This window comes from Drosophila biarmipes, chromosome X, assembly GCF_025231255.1.
Source record: "Drosophila biarmipes strain raj3 chromosome X, RU_DBia_V1.1, whole genome shotgun sequence".
Taxonomy (NCBI): domain Eukaryota; kingdom Metazoa; phylum Arthropoda; class Insecta; order Diptera; family Drosophilidae; genus Drosophila; species Drosophila biarmipes.
In genome coordinates, this window is record NC_066611.1 from 25,143,075 (window position 1) to 25,161,749 (window position 18,675).

General features: G+C 40.2%; 1 protein-coding gene across 1 annotated transcript in view; it reads left to right on the top strand.

Moving 5' to 3' along the window:
* Positions 1-18,675, top strand: part of LOC108027566 (hornerin) — an 85,196-nt gene that overhangs the window by 41,213 nt on the left and 25,308 nt on the right. Inside the window, exon 3 of the mRNA XM_017099053.3 lies at positions 6,665-6,747. The gene's annotated coding sequence lies outside the window, so the exon portion shown is untranslated. The remainder of the gene's footprint in view (positions 1-6,664; positions 6,748-18,675) is intronic.

Genomic DNA, 18,675 nt, shown 5'->3' on the forward strand with positions numbered 1-18,675 from the left:
TCAAGTGTTATACCTTTATGAGTTTGTGGCTGAAAGCTCAAACATTTTACATTTAAATATTTGAATTACAAGATAGTCGAAATTTTAGCCCATTTTCATGTTAGATTTTTTCGTATTCCGTATGGCTGGCAGACTGGGAGCCCAAAACTAATCTTCTAAAATCCATAACTTGGGTAATTTGACCGCGATTTTCAAGTGTTATACCTTTATGAGTTTGTGGCTCAAATCCCTAACATTTTACATTTAAATATTCAAATTACAAGAGGGTCAAAATTTTAGCCCATTTTCATGTTAGATTTTATCGTATTCCGTATGGCTTGCAGACTGGGAGCCCAAAACTAAATTTCTAAAATCCATAACTCGGATACTTTGATTGCGATTTTTAAGTGTTATACCTTTATGAGTTTGTGGCTGAGAGCTCAAACATTTTACATTTAAATATTTAAATTACAAGAGGGTCAAAATCTTAGCCCATTTTCATGTTAGTTGTTTTCGTATTCCGTATTGCTTGCAGACTGGGAACGCAAAGCTAAACTTCTAAAATCCATAACATGGGTAATTTGATCGCGATTTCTAAGTGTTATACCTTTATGAGTTTGTGGCTGAAAGCTCTAACATTTAACATTTAAATATTTAAGTTATAAGATGGTCAAAATCTTAGCCCATTTTCATGTTAGATTTTTCAGTTTTCCATATGGCTTTCAGATGGGGAACCAAAACTAAACTTCTAAAATCGATAACTTGTGTTATTGGATACCGAATTTCAACTGCGATACCTCTGTGAGTCTGTGATTTTTGGTTTATAGTATTCATGTTGTGGGTGCCCCTATTAATATACTCTTCCGCTTTTCCATCAAGTCGAGCTAATTACATCACTTATCCAATCTTTCCTCAAGTGCGGCTTCTTGAGTTCAATTCACTTCCCATCTGGCGACTGGACTCGTAAATCTATCCCTGATTATGGCACATGATCCTCAAAAGTTTTGGGCCCCTCTTTGATCACCACGGATCGCACAAATGCTACTTAGACCTGCCTGTCATACACATAAGTCCCATCTCTTTTATAAGCTTATCTTGGGGCCCCAAAGTGCCACTTCCCGGCATTTCAACACCCTCGGCGAAATCAATTTGTTTGGATTCTGAAAAACTAAAAGCAAAGCTCATGTGATGACTGTCAGTCCCCTTTGCCGTCCGCCTATCTTAATGATGAGGATCGTTCGGAATTGTTCGCCGACTTTTTCGGGTATTATTATCATGCTTTTCTCTTTTTCAAGTGAAAAATCTGTACGGCACACATTCCCTTTGTTTGGGGGTGTCTGGGGTCTCTTCCCCACATGCTGTACCCTGCTTGGTGCCTCATCTTCTCTAATTGATTAAGCGTGAAATAATTTCTTTTGATTGACTTCAATTGAAATGAATTATACTTTAATTGGAAGCACGCAGTAGGTGTCCAAAAATAATCGAGAAAAATTAAACCAAATCGAAAGAAAAATAAAAATTCTAACCCAAAACTGTCTCGGGGTTAGGATGTGAATTGTATCTATGCGGCAATAACATTCAACAAACAACAACAGATAACTTTGATTTCGATTTGGCTTCCTCAAATATAAATGCAAAATTTGCATAAAAACAAAAAGGAAAATAAAACGGGTAGAAAATAGTTTGGCCCGTTCGAACCTCGATTAGGTTTAACCAATGAACTAAGTGATATCCAGTGAACCCTTTTATTAGTCAAGGAAACATAGTGAAAGGAGGGAGGTAGAAGAAATAATTATAACAAATATATATGTGATAAATAATAAAAGGGAAATAAATTCTAATGAAATGAGAATAGTTAGTCGGTCGGGGTGAACTTATAAACCATGTGTAAAAGAATAAACTTATAGATTTTATGGATGTTAAAAAGGCTAACATGGTCACAAAATAATTTCAAAAAATACAACAATATATTCCTAGTTTCAAATAATGAAAATCGAAATTCACATCAATGATATGTAAAACCTTTCCGTATTTCTGGGTGTCCTCCCCAACAAATACACCCGATGCGCACATCCTGTATTTAGTTTCCCCGCCACACCATACCTCCTCCGCTGTCTGCCGCTATCCTGTCTCGGGGAACCCCCCAAAAATCGGTGTCCTGTCTTGCTGACTTTGTTGTTGTGCCTGCTGCTCCTCTGCCCAATGTCGTTGTCAAGAACAAAAATAATAATAAAATTTGCTGTCGCTGCGAATATAAACAGGCAATTTTTGTGCCGCTCCCCCGTTGCTTGTTGCCTCGGCCCCCTCCCCCACCCCGAAAAAAACTGCCCGAACAGCGATGGCAACAACAAGAACGGAAAACAGGAGAAGATGGCAGCTGTTTTTAATGTCTGCACAGCCGCCTAATGGCGCTTAACGGCTCACAAAGGGGGCTGCAGGGGGCGTCGGCGGAGTTGCTGCGAAGTTTGAGCTGCACTGGAAAAAATACCCACTCAATTGGGCCCTTTTCAGTGATAAAAGTAATCTATCTGCAATGAACTTTGCTTACTTTTTTGTATTTTGCTTTATTAACGTTTTGTATCAGCTAATAGTTATATTTGACAATTTTTCAGTAAAAAATATGATTTGGTAATTAAATGTAACATTCATATATTACTACATATTCCTCAAGTGATTTTAATAGTGTGTATTTTTTTAGTATTCTGTTTGTTACTAAAATAATATTTTTCAGTGTGTATCCCATTGGCACTTTGGTGGAGAACAAGGCTAAGCTCAAAGTTTAGACTGTGTGCGGCTGTCTGGATTTGTGGCAAAAATTGAAACTCATATGCTCATCGTCATTGTCCCCACATTTTCACCCATTCTCACCTTCCCTGAAAACCGCGATCCTTATTGGCATTTAATGCGCCGTTAAGCGCCCACAAAAAATTTAGAAACAAGACAAAATAATGTGAAACGATGCAAAATGAAATAAGGAAAAACGTTCACTTAATTGAGAGACCCCAGTGGGTGGGAAAAAGGACTTTTTGAGGGGGAAAAATGACTGCAGAGAGGCAATGTGCGAAAAAACGTTGTTTAAACTTTAAGATGGACCAATAAACTTTATCTTCAAGATCTGTAATCCTCTCAAATAACCTTAAACCAAGTTCGAGTTTATTTGTATGTGGCGACTTGAATGCGCCATCAACTCGATTCTGTGGCCTCCGAAAAAGTTAAACTTGATTTGACCTAAGCAAAGCTTATTCTAAAATGGAATTACCTCTTCCTCGAGCCCCCAAAACTTGCCAAGGTTTTCCTGTTTTCAAAAACAAAATTTCCTCGAAACACACAAACAAACATAAAGGGAGGAAAAAGCCTTCTATACAAAATGTGGAAGCCAAAAAGTTGCACAAAATTGCCAAAGTTTTGTTGGCTTATGCATTGCACTGCCCTTGTCGACCGGCACGCCCCTCTCACCCCCCCTTTTTATCCACTAAAAATCCACCCCCTTATTCCCAGAAAACCTGCCCCTAATTATTAGTCTCCCGTTTTCCTTTATTTTTGGTAATACTTTTTTGGTCGAAAGAGGGGAAAAATTATGTCAGCAGGACGCGAATCGAGGGCCTTGTGTGTAAATTATTTATGTGCCAACTGTCCTTCCCCAACGTGCTTCTTCTTCAGCTTGCGGCACGCACGGGTTAAGCGCGGCCCCCTAATCCCCAGTTTTGTCAGTGTACTCTGGCCTTTGGGCCAGTTTATAAATAAAACCGCTGATACTTTTTAGAGAAAGGTAATATTGAAATATTCTGTGCACATTTTTAAAAGAATGTCAGTATTTTCAAAATATTATTTTTAAAAATAAAATAAGAAGACACGTGACCACAGATTTGAAAAGAGTTAAAGTCCTTTAAATTTCAAATACATAAAAGATTCTTCATTTTTTTATTGTTCAGTTAAATATAGCATAGCTGGTATTTAATCTGGGATGTGTAAAAGAGCTCCCACTAAGCAAAATAAATAAAGGTTCTTAGCAGTCTTTTTGTTCTTCAAACCCAACTCCAATTCAGGATATACGAAATTCGGCGCTCAGTTCGGTATATCCGATGAAATTTCTGGGCGGTTTTTCCGTGATTCCTTTTCCGCTTCGCTTTCAGAAGGCCACGTTGAAGTTTTCGTTTGAAATTAGTACGCATTGTCCTTAATTGTTGGGGCGTTTGTGCAGGGGGCTGACGCTTTATGGGTTTTTGAGGGGGTTCAGTTTGTCGTACATATATGTACATAAATATATGTCCACGTGGTATATAGGGCCCTCGCTTTGGCCAAGAGCCATTGACTTCGTTCCCTGCTGCGTGTTTATTTATTTGACTTGTGCATGTCGCTTTTGGGTGTTAACTTTAATAATTAACGGCATTAATTGCCGCATATGTCACATGTTTGCTTTGCGGCCCCCTATATGTACGTATAGCCCCACAAACTTTGCCGCGGGCCTGCATTTGTCTTATATTTGGCTTCGTTTTGTTTTTATGAAGCTTTCACCCCGCTGCTGTGAAATGTTTAAACGCTTATGTCATATCCCATTTCACATCCCTAACCCCATTTGGGGTACTTTCCTTTAACCAGCCCTCTTCTTCCCTCTCAACTGCATAACTCATAAATGGGCTAAATGGAAAATTATGCATTTCTAGCTCTTTAATTAACTGGGCTGACTTTGTAACTAGCTTCGAGGGTGTTTTTGCTCTGCTTTTGGGTTTTGAAAGTGGCGGAAAGCGAATTTTAATCGATATTTGAAATGGTAATGGGTTCTTAGTGTGTGTAACTCGTAAGCTAATGACGTTTTCATAACCCAACACCCACTCGGTTCTATATTTATCACTCGATTTCTCCGACCACCCAATTCGAGTCTTCGTTATTTGGTTTAACAATGTCATAAGCATTTCCATGCCGACTTTTTTGAAATTTGGAGTTTTCCTTTTTTATATTTATTAATAGAGGTTCATTAGAGACGCCAATAAACCGGTAAAAACCCACCGCTCCACCTTTTGAAAAATGTTTTGTTTATCGTTTAGATGCGAGTTTCGATCCGAAATGTTTTGTCTCCTAATGAGAACTAATGAATGCGTTGGAGTTGGAGTTTTGGATGCCATGCTGCCCAGCCACCGGCTTCCATTATTATTTTTATTGTAAGCGATCCGGCTTGTGGGTTGCACAACAACCCACACAAGAGGAGAAGCCCAAAGACCGAACCGAACAGATCCAAACAGATCTGAAAACTGGTCTTCGATCTGCTCTGATTCGATTTTGGGGGATGACAAATGCATTTGAGATTAGGATCGGAGATTTTATCGGGTCTCCAACTAATGGGCTTAAATGTGATGACAATAAATTGATTTCATGATTATGGGAATTCGATTTGGAATTTATGGATTGTAATAAAGCAATTTGAAGTCATTTAGATGTTGGGAAAGAGGCATATCTCGTTAGGAATAAAGATATTAAGAGGTCAAACGGTGGAGATCAAGATATGTGAAATGGAATGGGAAGGTTTTATATTTAAAATGAATTTAAATTTATCTAGCAAAAAATAGGAGCAGGAAGATAGCATAAAAAGACACATTTATCGCTTTTCGAATGAGCATTTTAATATCGTACACTTGCAGGAGATGTCCCAACCCCTGCTTTAATTTTCACACTCCCCTCGAAGTGGGGACATCAAAAAGAAAAACTTCTTGAATGCCTCTTGTTTTGCTATCCTTTTTGTGGCTTCTGTAAAGTGTTTTTTCACAGAGCGAGAGAGTAAACGCTTAAGGCGCTTATGGCAAAGAAAAGTTCAAAAATCTCATTAAATACAACAATATAAACACACAGCAACAAGAACAATATACTAAATATTTATGCCAGACCGTAAAAGTTCATTTTTTTCGCCTTGCCCGAGTGTGTGTGGGTTTGTATAGCAGTATTTGGCTTTCCATATAAAAATTGTGTAAAATAATAAAAATAATTTGAACGACAATACAGACACAAGCGTCGCACAAACACATTGTCGCCCCAGACGCCATTTTGGCTTTGTTGTTGCGTGTAATGGATGCCGTTATGTGCAGAAATGGAAGAATCGGTATTGGGGGCGGATTTTCCGGGGGACTTAGGGCTTGGGGGTCGGAATCGGGTTTGCGATTCGCCTCTTCGCATTACTTCAACTCGAATGCATTCTGTGCAATGGCCAATGCACATTCTCCCCTCGCGCCCGTGGCATAAGTATAATTATTTTGTTATAAAAATGCATTCCACATAAGAAGAATGAAGAAAAAAGAATGGGAGAATTCCATTCCTGGCGCAAAGGAGACAAACTATTTATTGGCCCGGCGTAACCCTAAGCAAACCCCTATATGCACCCGTCGAAAATGCCCTCATGTAATTTTTGGTCCTTTCTACGCGCTTCTCTTAAATATAAGTTGGCTGGCTTCCACTTAGGATTTTTCGTATGAAACATTTGAAAACCAGATTTCAAAGGACTCACGGTTGAATCGTTTTTATTTATTAGCAAGCTATTAATCATTTTATCCAATTAACTGCCGGAGCATGTATGACTTTTTCAAAATGAACTAACCACCGTTTCATAACCTATTTTAAGCTGTTCCCGACACCCCATATCGATTGATATGCATAATTCTGAATTTAACCTAATTCTACTTCTTCGTTTCCATTGCAGTTTTCAAAAGTCCTTCGACTTGAAGAATTTCGACTCGTTAAAGAAGACCGCGCAATATTCCTCCAATCGGAGTTGGCATTTAGGTAAGTCCGCTTGAGTTTAGAGCCAGAGACAGTTGTCTATGTCGTTGGCATTTAGGTAGAACACCTAACTATTCCCCTTCCGAACTGTTTATTTCCCTGCACGGCAAGAACTGGTACAGAAATTGCTTGATTTTGTCGAAATTATATTTCTCAAAAAAATATGATGTACTTTTTTAAAGCCATATAAAGTTAACTTTCATAGGAAATGTATCCAAAAGGGAAGCTTAGAGGTTTGGTATGAAAATTCGTTGATTGAAACTAAACAATATCATATTTTACAAAAGAACGTAAATTATTTTGAAAATATTTGCAAAATGAGGTATAAGGTTTTAAGTTTCTTTGACATAAAACAATACATTTTTGATCAGTTTGAGTGCCATTCAGTGTATTCCATGGCCTGTCCTTTCTCCACGTTTCCAGTCAACTGATTATAATAACACGATTTATCAAATGCACGTAAATTACAATAAATTAAACACGAAATTAATATTAATGACAAAGGCAGGCGAACACACACTGCAAAATTGGGTGGTGATGTTGGAAAATGGGTGGGAGGAGCTGTAGATAAACGGAGGGAGACAAACCAACATACATAAATATACATGCAGGCAATACATTCGTAAACATATCTTGTGTGTTTGTGCAGAGACAATTGCCAAATTAAGTGCATGCCTCTGTTCCAGCCACGCCCCATTTCACAGCCAGGCCGCCAGTTTTCCCCCAGAATTTTCCCCCCCGGTTGCACTTGTATGCGTGTGTGCTTGTGTGTGCCATCTTAAATATGAAAATCGTTCTTTTGATTGCAAATTTGCTTATTTGCATTGAATTTGCGAGACCCGCAGTTAATAAGCTCCGGACATAATAGTCCAAACAGAGAGAACACGAAAGCCAACAAATGGCCAAGCGATTGATCAGGACAAGGTAACCGTATGAGAACCACATGAAGGAGGCCCAGGACTTTCAGACGATGGCCAGGATTTCGGTTTCGCAACAGCACAGGAAGAGGACGGTGGGGTGGTCACAGGCCTTGTGGCTCCACAGCCGATTGGAGATGGCCAAGTGAACTCCGTTTAAGTTCAGTGATTGGGGAAGGTTTAATCGCATCGTGATTTGTCACTGTTTATATAGCACATATGGTAGTATGAAGAAAAGACAATAAGCAATGATTTCAATCATTGCAATCATTCTTATCAAAAATTGAGATTCCATTTAGATGTGCAAAATCAGTCACTGTTCTTGGATCACACACGTATCCAACTTCACAACATAACTAAACCGAACTCAAAACTATATTATTAAAAGAAAACAACAAGGCTATCTACAATTGTGACTTTTCAGCCCTCTAATTGCAGCAGAAGAAACACTTTACTGGGGGAGTCACCGTTTTCATTATCTGTGATTTGCCTTATAGTCGCCTAGCCGGCGGTGCATCCTTAATTGCGACTGTTGCAAGGACTTGCAAAATTTTGCATATTTGATGAGCCAGTCTCCCCTCTCCCTGCCCTGCATATATGTAGGTACGTTTGTTTGTCCGGGTCCCGGGCTCTTTCGATATCAGCCTGCGTACCTGGCCTGTTGAGTTGCAATTTGGCTAACAAATTATGCAACAGCAGTGGCAGCAACAACAGAGCGGTAGGCGGCACTACTGACCCAACTACACGGTGGGAATAGCAGGCAAGTCATGGAAATCAGGAGAAGCACAGGGCTGGTGGGGGAAGGGAGGAAAAGGATTTCAAGGATGGCAGGGAAGAGTGTGAGAGTTCGAGTGTCCGTTGACTTTACGGCCGTCCGCCGGGCTCCTCCGTCCGGCCTGTTAAATAATTGTAATTTATGGCATTTTACACAAATAAATATATGGAAATCAATAAATTTACCTCACACACCACTCACAGGAGCACTCTCTCCATCTCTCTCGCTCGCAGAGACTTTCCCCCATGGAGTTGGGCCTCGGTTTTTGGTGCATTGCAAATTGCTTTTTGCTCTCTCCCCCTCTCTCCGTACGTGCTGTGCGCTTGTTTATTGTTATTTGTGGACTTTAACAATTATTTTATGTTGTCACAATTCAAAAAGCTAGGGTAAAAAATGTTAGAGAGAGAGGGGAGTAAACGCAGTGCACTGGCGTCAGGGCGTTTCATTTTTTAATCATTGCATTTCGACTTTTCTCAAATATTTATACGTGGGCAATATTTTGCATTTCAATTGCGGTTTTTGGTGGTCGGCATACGCATAAAGGCTATAATAACTCCGTCAATTTGACTGGTTCAGGGGGAGGAGGGAGATTCACCAGAGGGACGTACTACATTTCTTTTACATTTTGATGGGTTGCCGGTTGCGCTGCGATACTTTTAATTTTTGAAATAAAGTACAGGGCAAGGCTCCCTTATGATATATAATTAACAGAAACACTTTAAACTGTTTTAACATTGCATTAATGTGACCAGCTTTTAAATTTATAACTTTAATGTGACCAGCTTTTAAATTTACAACTTTAATGCATACATACGTTTTCAAACAATACCTTAACAGTCTACCCATTGAGTAAAGAGTAACTTTTGTTCTAACACCATCGAATTTAAATTGTTTTTGTAATTTTAACTGTAAAGTCAATAGCTCCATTCCTTTTATTTGCTCTCTATTAAGCCTAGCACTCAGCAAAAAATGCAATTGACTCGCAACTTGAGCGGGACAAATCAATTTCGTTTTTGATTTGGATATTTCAAAGCTCTTAATTTAGTCCATTTGATTTGAATTCTGATGGAATTTCCATTTCATGCATAGTGTCGGTTAATGAAAAAATCCAGGGTCCTTTTTCGTTAACTTTTTTGGCTGTCCAAACTAATTTTGTAAATTGCCCTCGTTGAATTTTAATTCAATTTTCCCTTGCATATGGCAGTGGAGCATCGAAAAAGGCGGCCAAAAATATATATGTATGAATATGTTTGCTTATGACTCGACCGATGCCCCACCCTCGCGCGGACCTACAGATAAACATACAGACATATATGTATAACAATTTAATGTTGTGTTGATTTTTGTTTGGCTTTCCACATTTTGTTTGTTTGCTTCGGTCGCCTGGTGCTTTTTTATGTTGTTTCTTTTTTATTTTGTCATATTGAAAAATCGAAATTAATTAAATTGTGTCAAAGTTATTAAATTTTATTGTCATTCGCCATAAATAAACAAATGTCGTGCGCAATACGCTCTAAGCCTATAAACAGACACCCCGCTCCGTCGCTCGCAACCCTTTCAATTAGAATTTATAGAAAATTTATGATTGTTTATTTGTAATGTTTTTCTTGTTTTTTTCTCTGTTCTTCGCCGACTGTTTGTGGGCTTGTTCATTGGCTGCCGCCTCTGCCCCAAATCGAATCCGATTCCCCGATCCATTCTCCTCGCGCACGTTAGTCACGCGCTCGGTTTGCCGCCGCCTGGTGTGAAAAGTAATTATAAACGCTTTATGACAGCCGGTCAACTTCATTCGATGTCCATTAATTTGGCCACACTTAACTATGTAAGTTCGTTTTTTCTTTTCTGCTCGCCGCTTGGGAACAGGAAATTCCTCTTTGGGGGGTTGACTGCTAGCCGTCAAAGGAGGATGTATCGTTCAAGTCTTTCTTCAGGTCAACAGAATCACAAACTATATTTTAATGTGCTTTTTATGGCTTCCCTCCTTACAAGCGATAAAAATATATATTTTTCTAGTGTGACCAGCTTCATGCCAGTAACCAAATATTATTATCTTGTATTCTTAGGGATAATCAGAATAACCTTTATATCTCAAATGATTGGGCAGTGTCTTGTAATGAATTACTCAATTTTGAACTTGAATTCCCCCTTTATATGGCGCAGTGCCAACCATTTTTGGGAATTTTTGTAAGTCCCCAGATCGTGAGCTTTGATTCCATGCCAACTCCTTAAACGACGTCTTACCTCCAGCGCCTTTGTTTATTTTCGCTTTTATGTGTTGTCTCAGCTGGACATCGAAAAAGAGGGAGATAGGGGGAAAGAAAGAGAGGGCGCGCACCGAAATTCCTTCCCCGGTCACGTAGGATGGCCCAAATGTGTGGCCAACTTAACTCTAGTCCACTCACTCCCCGCTGCCAGAAGGCTTCCACCTTGACTTGGTCTTGGATCTCGTTTATGCGTTTGTTTGTATATGTTTTTAATAAAATTTATTACACTCTCATATGATGAACATGCCCTCTCGTTCTCCTTCCCCCTCGCTCATATTTGTCTAATAGAAAAATTATGACCCAAACACAAACACGGGAATTTTCTTTTTCGAGGGGAGGAGGGCGTTAATTTTTATTATGCATCCCCCGACGTCGTCTGTCTTTGGGCGTATAATTATACCATAAAAATTTTATTTTGAAATTTCTAAGGCATTTTCATGAAGTATTCTTTCAGCAGGAGTCGAGTGGGGATGGAGATGGAAATGGAAATGGAGTTCGAGGCACCGCACAAATGGAATAAAAGTTATAAAAATGTATTTCATTAATTTATCATTGCGCACAGGCTGCTTTTCGTCTGACAGGGGATCGGATTGAAGTGATGTCATTATAAATGCATATACCAATCAGGCTAATTTAATTTACCATAAATTCTACAACCGCAGGAAAAAAACAGAAATACAAACTGACACCGAAAATGACCCAGCTCTAACATTAATAATAATAATAACAGCACAAAGCCAGGCCAACCAGCGGCGGTTAAAGTCAACTAACAAGTATAATAATAATAATTTAACTGTCAATTTCAGCAAATGGCAAATTGAAAATTCGTTTGGAAATGGGCAACGAAAATTATAATCATACATTTTTCATTTAACTCATTTGCTGCTTGTGTAATTTCAGACTAATTAAACTGGAAAATATTGAGAATAACAAAGGATCGCAACAACAGCAGCGAAATCACAAAATGCCATGGTGCAGGTGTAAAAATACAATGAAATTGGTAGAATTTAAAGATGTTTATTAGAAGTGTAGATGTTGATATATCGAAAAAAGGCTAAGGCTTGTTACACATTTCGATGTGATGGTAATTGAAATGCCCCCAAAGGGTATTTAGGATCCCATTAGTTAGTGTTTGCCAGTCTTGGGCCCAGCTAAAATGCATCTTGTGTTGTATTCATCGAATGCCAAACGCTGGCAATTCACAGCACACACGCCAACGAGGCATTAGCCAATGCCTCTTTATCTACCTTGGAGCACCCTCTTCCGGCGCCCTTATCGCTGATTCGCTGTCCTGTGACCCCCTTTCAAGCGGCTAACCAACAGCACCTAAAGCACTCTGTACTGTCAGACCGTTAAGTTTTTAATGAAATATTGCCAGGGCGTTATTTGTTTAATGCGCTCCATCAAACCGGACCAAGGAGTTTGATGGAAAGGTGCACGCAAAAAAATACGTATGGCGAACTCTGAGAAATCTTGTCGGAATGGGGTCCCAAATGTATTGGTGTGAGGTCTCCTAAGTGGTTATTACCTTATAGTGTGCAGCTTTAGACTATCCAGTCCTTGGTTAATGTGGCCAGCCCTATAATATGCCAAGTTGGTGTGAACATATGTTTCCTCCGAAATACATGGGTTTACTCGTATAAATCTCTATAAGTTGCTGTTCAGTTCTCGCTGTGTACCGTGTCGAGTCCGTTCGTTGTTGGCCATTTTAGCCCGCAAATGGTTTTTCCTCCTTCTTCTGCCCGCGTGTGCTCTCTGGCAGGTGCCGGCTTTCAATTTGCTTTCAATCGCATTGAAATAAAACGCTGAAAGCGAAACCGCCAACGGCCATTCCCTCAAGAGACACGCAAGAGCGACAGAGAGAGCTGATGGATGGTGATGGGGATTTTCTGAAAACGTTAATAAATTACGGCCAGCAGAGATTATTATATATGGCATGAAAAATTATGCACCACAAGCGCGGCCGAGCCTATGAAGGCCTCTCATGTGTCACGATACAAAACTATTCAGTGTGTTGCTTTCCTTTTCGCCTTTAATTTCCCCGCTACTTTGCTGCGGTGTTAAGTTCTCACGTTATTCAATGTGGGAATTCGGTTCAAATTGCGTAGTACCGCTCCTTCAAAAAGAAATGAAAAAATCTGACAAATAACAACAACTTTTGACACGAAAACACTTATTAAAATCTCACTTTTCGTAACCGCCAAGTTGAGAGTTTAATATTTTTGCTGGCCATTTTTGGTTTTTCTTTGGCACAGCGAGAACAATTCATTTACAAATATATGTGCATCAAGGGATAGCCTATATCTTTTCCACTTTTCAAGCTGCCTTTTTTTTTCAGTATTGCTACGAAACGCAGCTGGGTTGAGTCACCCACCAAACGTCATCATTATGATAAGACGACCTCGGGGTCACCACTCTGCCACATGGTGGAGAAGAAGAAGAGGCAGAGGTTGGGAAGGTGAACAACGAGAAGGGCAACCCCCTTTTGTTTGCGTGCATCTGGCGGCAGAACGTGTCGATTCCACTTTTGATGGCTTCACACGCTCGCCGGTTGATCGAAACAAAGGGGGTGGGGAATAACCGGAGGAGGTGACTTACTAAGACTATTTGCGACAGATCCTTCAAGTCATTATAAAGGACAAAAATTGAAGAAAGTCAGAGAAGAGGCAGAGGTGCCCTCAGGTGGTCTCATTAAAGTTTGCCAGGAAGCAGAAGATGAAAATTGACACACGGAATAAAGACCAGAGTTGTCAGCTTGTTAAATATCGCAAAGTGTGGTTAACTCCATAAATGCATCAGTAAAACCCTGAATACGCGTTAGTTCTCCTAAGAACGTGCATGCAAAATGAAAACGCTTTAATGGCTTATATATCGATAATGCCCGGCGAAAAAGCCTGGAAGTCCCCTCTCTAACGTGCCACTCCCTCAGGAAAACCAGCTCTTTTGGCCACATTAAGTGCCACAAAAAAGTTGTGCGTCTTGCATCAGAATTTCAATCAAATTCAATTAATGTTGGAGACTGCAAAGGCTTCTCCTGCTTTTCCTTCTCAATCTGCTCCCCCTGATTTAAAGAAGAGGTGACAACCCCGGCGGCGGATAAAGAATCATATTTGAGAATGTGGGAGGATGTCGGTCTGCTGTCCAGTTTGTTGCATTTGCCTTCGCATTAAGTTGGCAATTTCATTCATGTGACAGGCCACATGAGCAGGGCAACCCTGCCACGCCCCTTTGGCCAACTCCCCGCCCACTTCCTTCCTGGCTGCCACTGTCTGCGTACGTGACATTTGGCGGCGCCACCGAGAAGCACGTAGAAGGAAAATACTCAGTAAATCTAAAGTAAGCTGGAGAATGTTGGATATGAATGTATAATCGCATTTGAAGATACTAAAATTTAAAATTTCTCCGTGATATGTTAACAATTGTTTCTCAGTTCTGAAATTATCTTAAAACACCGCAAAGTATTCTATGCCTAGAATGAAATTCAAGTTATATGGGCTTTAAAATCGGCTCTTTAAAAACAGGGTATCCTGCATTCGCATAACTGTTTTCTTGACTTTTCTTACTAGCTTTTTTTACACGCTTCTTGCGCTTTTCTATTTCGCCCCTTGCAAGTTCTGACTGCAGCTTTTCTTTTTGGCGTCTTTTGGTCGTCGCAGTGGCAGTCTTGGGTTTTTTTGGCTGGGTCCTTTTTACTCTTTTCTTCTTTTCTGGTGGCATTTTCCGTGCCGTTCCGTCGCTTTTCTTGTATTTTCCCCTTGTTTACAACTGCGTCGCCGACCAAGCGCAAAAGTGTTTGTTGCCGCAGGACTGCGACTGAAACTTTGAGTTCAGCCCGAGACAAGACAGAATAGCGATCGAGGACACAAGTCCTGCCATAAATTATGCTTATCTAAACGGAAAAATACAATTTGTAATTGAAAATATTTTCGTGCACACACACACACTTGCACTTACATGAACTGAAAGTTGGGTTTTTGCCTTTTTTTCGCAAGTTTGCCCGCCTCCAGATTTCTGGCTCCTCCTTGAATTGTTTTTTGTCTTATGGCCACTTGTTGTTGGACATTTCTAATGGCCTGGGAAAAGTTTTCGCATTGTTTGCTCGCTTTTTGCCTTTGCAGCCTTTCTATGCTCTTCTCATTGAGCTTAGTTGGCGAAGTATGGCAATCTCTCTGATTGGTTTGTTTGCTCTTGTTTTTCCGACTTGTCTTTGCCACTTTCCACTCAGTTGTAAAACTGCAGTTTGGTTATCCAATATAGGACTTGGCTGCTTTAATCATTCATTGATTTAATTTAATATATGCCTATTCTGACCTGAAAGAAAAGCGCCTAAGATATGATAAAGGGAAACTTATTTTCATTGTATACATCGGAAATGCCTGTTTAACATTGGCTATTTTGAAATTCAATACATTAGCTTACTTTTCATTATTTGTTCAGACAGCATTTCCAAGATTCATTCAGGCCTAAAAAACCTTCCATCGAACAAAATATTGCTAAGCTTACATTGACGTTTCAAACAAAAAGTTTCGCTGAAGAAAAATGTAATTTATACATTTTCATTATGCTGTAATCTCATTTTGCTTTCATGAAACTTAATACATTGCTGGGCTCTCATGTTTTCTTTTGTGTGTTACCATCACAAAGATTTCGATGGCCCGGCGTTAATCAGCTTAGCGGAATTATTAGCTATTTTCCCGCGCGCCCTTCTATGCGCTTCTCATGCCGTTTACCTGGCTTATGCAACACACTCGGTCGTTTGACTGCGGCTTAGTCGCTGTTGCATAATCGCTTGTCGCTAAATCTATTTATTGATTGACAGTATTGAGACCCTTTTAAATCCACACTATGCACCAACCACCCATCCCCTAGGCGCCTCCTGTCCACAGGGGCGCACAAATCGCTTTAATGCGTTCTTAATTAGCTGCAGTCGCTGGATGGCAGTTGCATCGCTGTTGGCGTTTGGTGGCACTTGTTCGACATTTTCAATTGGCAGCATTACTTAAAGTGCACAGGCACGTTACCCGCTTTTCCCGATTTCCCCACGATTTTCCCCACCAGACTGAAGGCTCTTGGCTCGTGGCTCCCTGCTCCTGGCTCTCCAGGCGCTGAGTAACCCTTGAAACCGCAAGTGGAAGTGAGCTCTCGCCACTTGGCAGCAGAGTTGCATTTAGTTGCCATCTGCGAGGGCTTAAGTATATAAATGTGCACTCTCCGCAAACACACATATGTATATTATAGTATAGTGTGGAATGGTATAGTATGTGTGGCTCCTAGGATACGGATAAATCCATGTGGGTAATATCTGACAGAAGCGAAATGTGTTCTGGCAAAACGACTGATGAGGAAAATCTTGGCTAAATCTTTCTTAACGCTTATTGATGGTGATGATCGTTAAGACGGCGGCGACTCTATGTAGAAATTAAGTTGCAAGTGGAGAAGTCTGACTAATAAAGAGGCTTTAAGAGAGGGTTTCATAGGATCTTGTGCCCGAGATTATATATCTACGTTTATTATTTGTTTGACAATCGCTCTACCAAGACGTTGGCTTCCTAATTACTTTGTTGCAAATTATTTGATATTGCTTTAATTTTTCGACTGAAATATTTTCCTTTTGACCTTTCTTCAATCATTTTTCCACTCGAATGGCTTTGATGTAATTTTTGCAAGCCTCCACCCTTTGGTTTCGTTTGAATTGAAAGCCTTTGTTTTCGTTCTATTTGGTTCCGAAAGGATGTTGAGCATTTTAATTGTTTGCCACTTTTGGTGGAGGCAGCAGCAGTGTGAAAAGCAAAGGCAACGGCAAAACCAAGTGCAAAAGTCGCAGCTTATGCCACCTGAAGAGCAACAAGTTCTTCTTGCTCTAGTTGCACACATTCTGGGCAGGAGGACTTGGCACTAGGATTACTTATATTCATATCCATATCCTTTTGCTGGAACGCAGCTGCAGCTGCCGCAAATTGCGGCACGACTTGTGGCATGCTCCACTTTTATTAACTTTTTAATGCAGCAATGCCAGTGCTTTCCCCGCAATCCCCACTCCGTTTGGCCCCCCTTTTGGTTAGAGAGTTTTGCCAGCTTTTATAAGTTTATGTCGAGCAGCTGTTGGCTTCTGTTCCTTGCCGCTTTCCTCTTCTTTTTATTCCATTTTTTTTGGCTGTTGGCTCATCTCTGGCATGCAAATCCTGCGCCCCCATCCTCGCCACAATCTTGGGCTTGCTTTATTGGCTTTTGGCTTGTGTGTGTGTTTGGGTGTGGGGGAAAAGTTTTGCAAATTAATTACATTTTATTGGGCTCGACTCGAGTTGAAATGAACTGGAGACGGGGCGGCAAACTTTATTTGTGACCCCGCACAATAAGCAAGGGTTTAAAGTTCACGCACTTCGCCCCCTGCCCCAGTATTATTAATAATAATAAGCTAATGCCTCTAGCACAGCCACAATAAAATATCCACGGCTGTCGTCGTCGCTGTTGAAATGCATTTTACGACTTTCAAATTCGAAAGCTCGTAAAATACGGAAAAAGTCGAGTAGGGGAGTGAGGAAAAGACCATAAAATTTCGAGAACAAACAGGAGGAGAGGGAAATACAATCATAGAACAAGTACGACAACAACACCCAGAGCGAATGCGAGTTTTTATGACTAATCAAACCTTTGCCACAGACAAGATAAGGATTCCGAAGCGGTTTCACTGGCCCGGGTGGCACAGTGGAAGCGAGTTGAAGATAATTCATATCTGTGGCACTGGACTTATTACGAAACAATTTAAATTTATTGGGCACTTTTTTATGGCGGCAACTAGAAATTGTCTTTAACTTTGTAAGACTTCAAAGTGTTCACTTATCTACCACTCATACTTCATAATTTAATTAGATCCTTTTAATCAGATCAATACAAGTGAAGGGGGTTTTCCTTGATCATTTTGACTTTAAAAACGAAATTAATATTCATCAAAGATACGTTGGTCTGTGGAATTTATCATGAGTACTTATAAAGGGTTCTAAAGTTCAAGTCATTGGAGTGCAAACCATTTTTAGGATCTAAAGAAATGTACGTTACTTACACTCACATTAAAATTTCCCATATATCTTTTTATTTATTCGAAACCCTTAGGGTTTTTTTCCATCACCTGTTGATTAAGATCTGCCCATTATTTTGGGTGGCCCAAAGGCCTTAAAAAAGAGTATTTCGAAAAATAAAAGTAAATATGAAGTATAATTTTGATGATGATGATGCAGTTGGGTCAGAAATATAAGGAAAAAAGGGGAAGGGTTCCCGGGTACCAGCTGTTTATGATGCGTTTACGACACATCAACCAGGACACGCACACTTGAGGGTGGAGGATCGTTAATGGCGCCCAACGTGGGGCCCGCATGGTAATCTTAAAACTGACACTCGCACCCCCTTTAAAACGCCCGCCCCTCCGCCTTTGGCGCGATAGTAGTGCTGTTGAACAATAACACGCAAAACAAACGAACGTAAACAAGAGATTTTTGTATAAGATTTTGTTCTCCCCCGCTACTGGCTTTTTTGAGGCTCAGCTTACTCCGGATTTTTGTTGGTCGCAGAGCATAAAAATCAAAAAAATAAATAGGGAATACAGGAAAAACGTGAATTTATTTTATACGTTCACTGCTCGTAAAAATCAATGAAAACATTTGTCAGGACAAGCTTTTCTGGTTTGATGGCCCACCTTTTGCCAATCTGGCAGGGCAAGGGGAATGTGTATGGGGGTTATAGGCGGATCTGAGGGTGGAAGTTAGTCCAATGAAATGCCTGCGAAAAGTTTTCCCGAGCCAAGTTTTGTATGAAATTTGTAGCCAGTGGAGAACCGGAGGGAAAAATAAGAGCGGAGCCAGAGGAGCTGGGAACTATAAAACTTGAAGTTTGAGTTTCTTTGAAACTGTTTTCATTTCTTTATTTATTTTCGCTCTCCTTCGGACTGCCTTCGTTCTATAGGTGGAAAGGAATGTGTTTG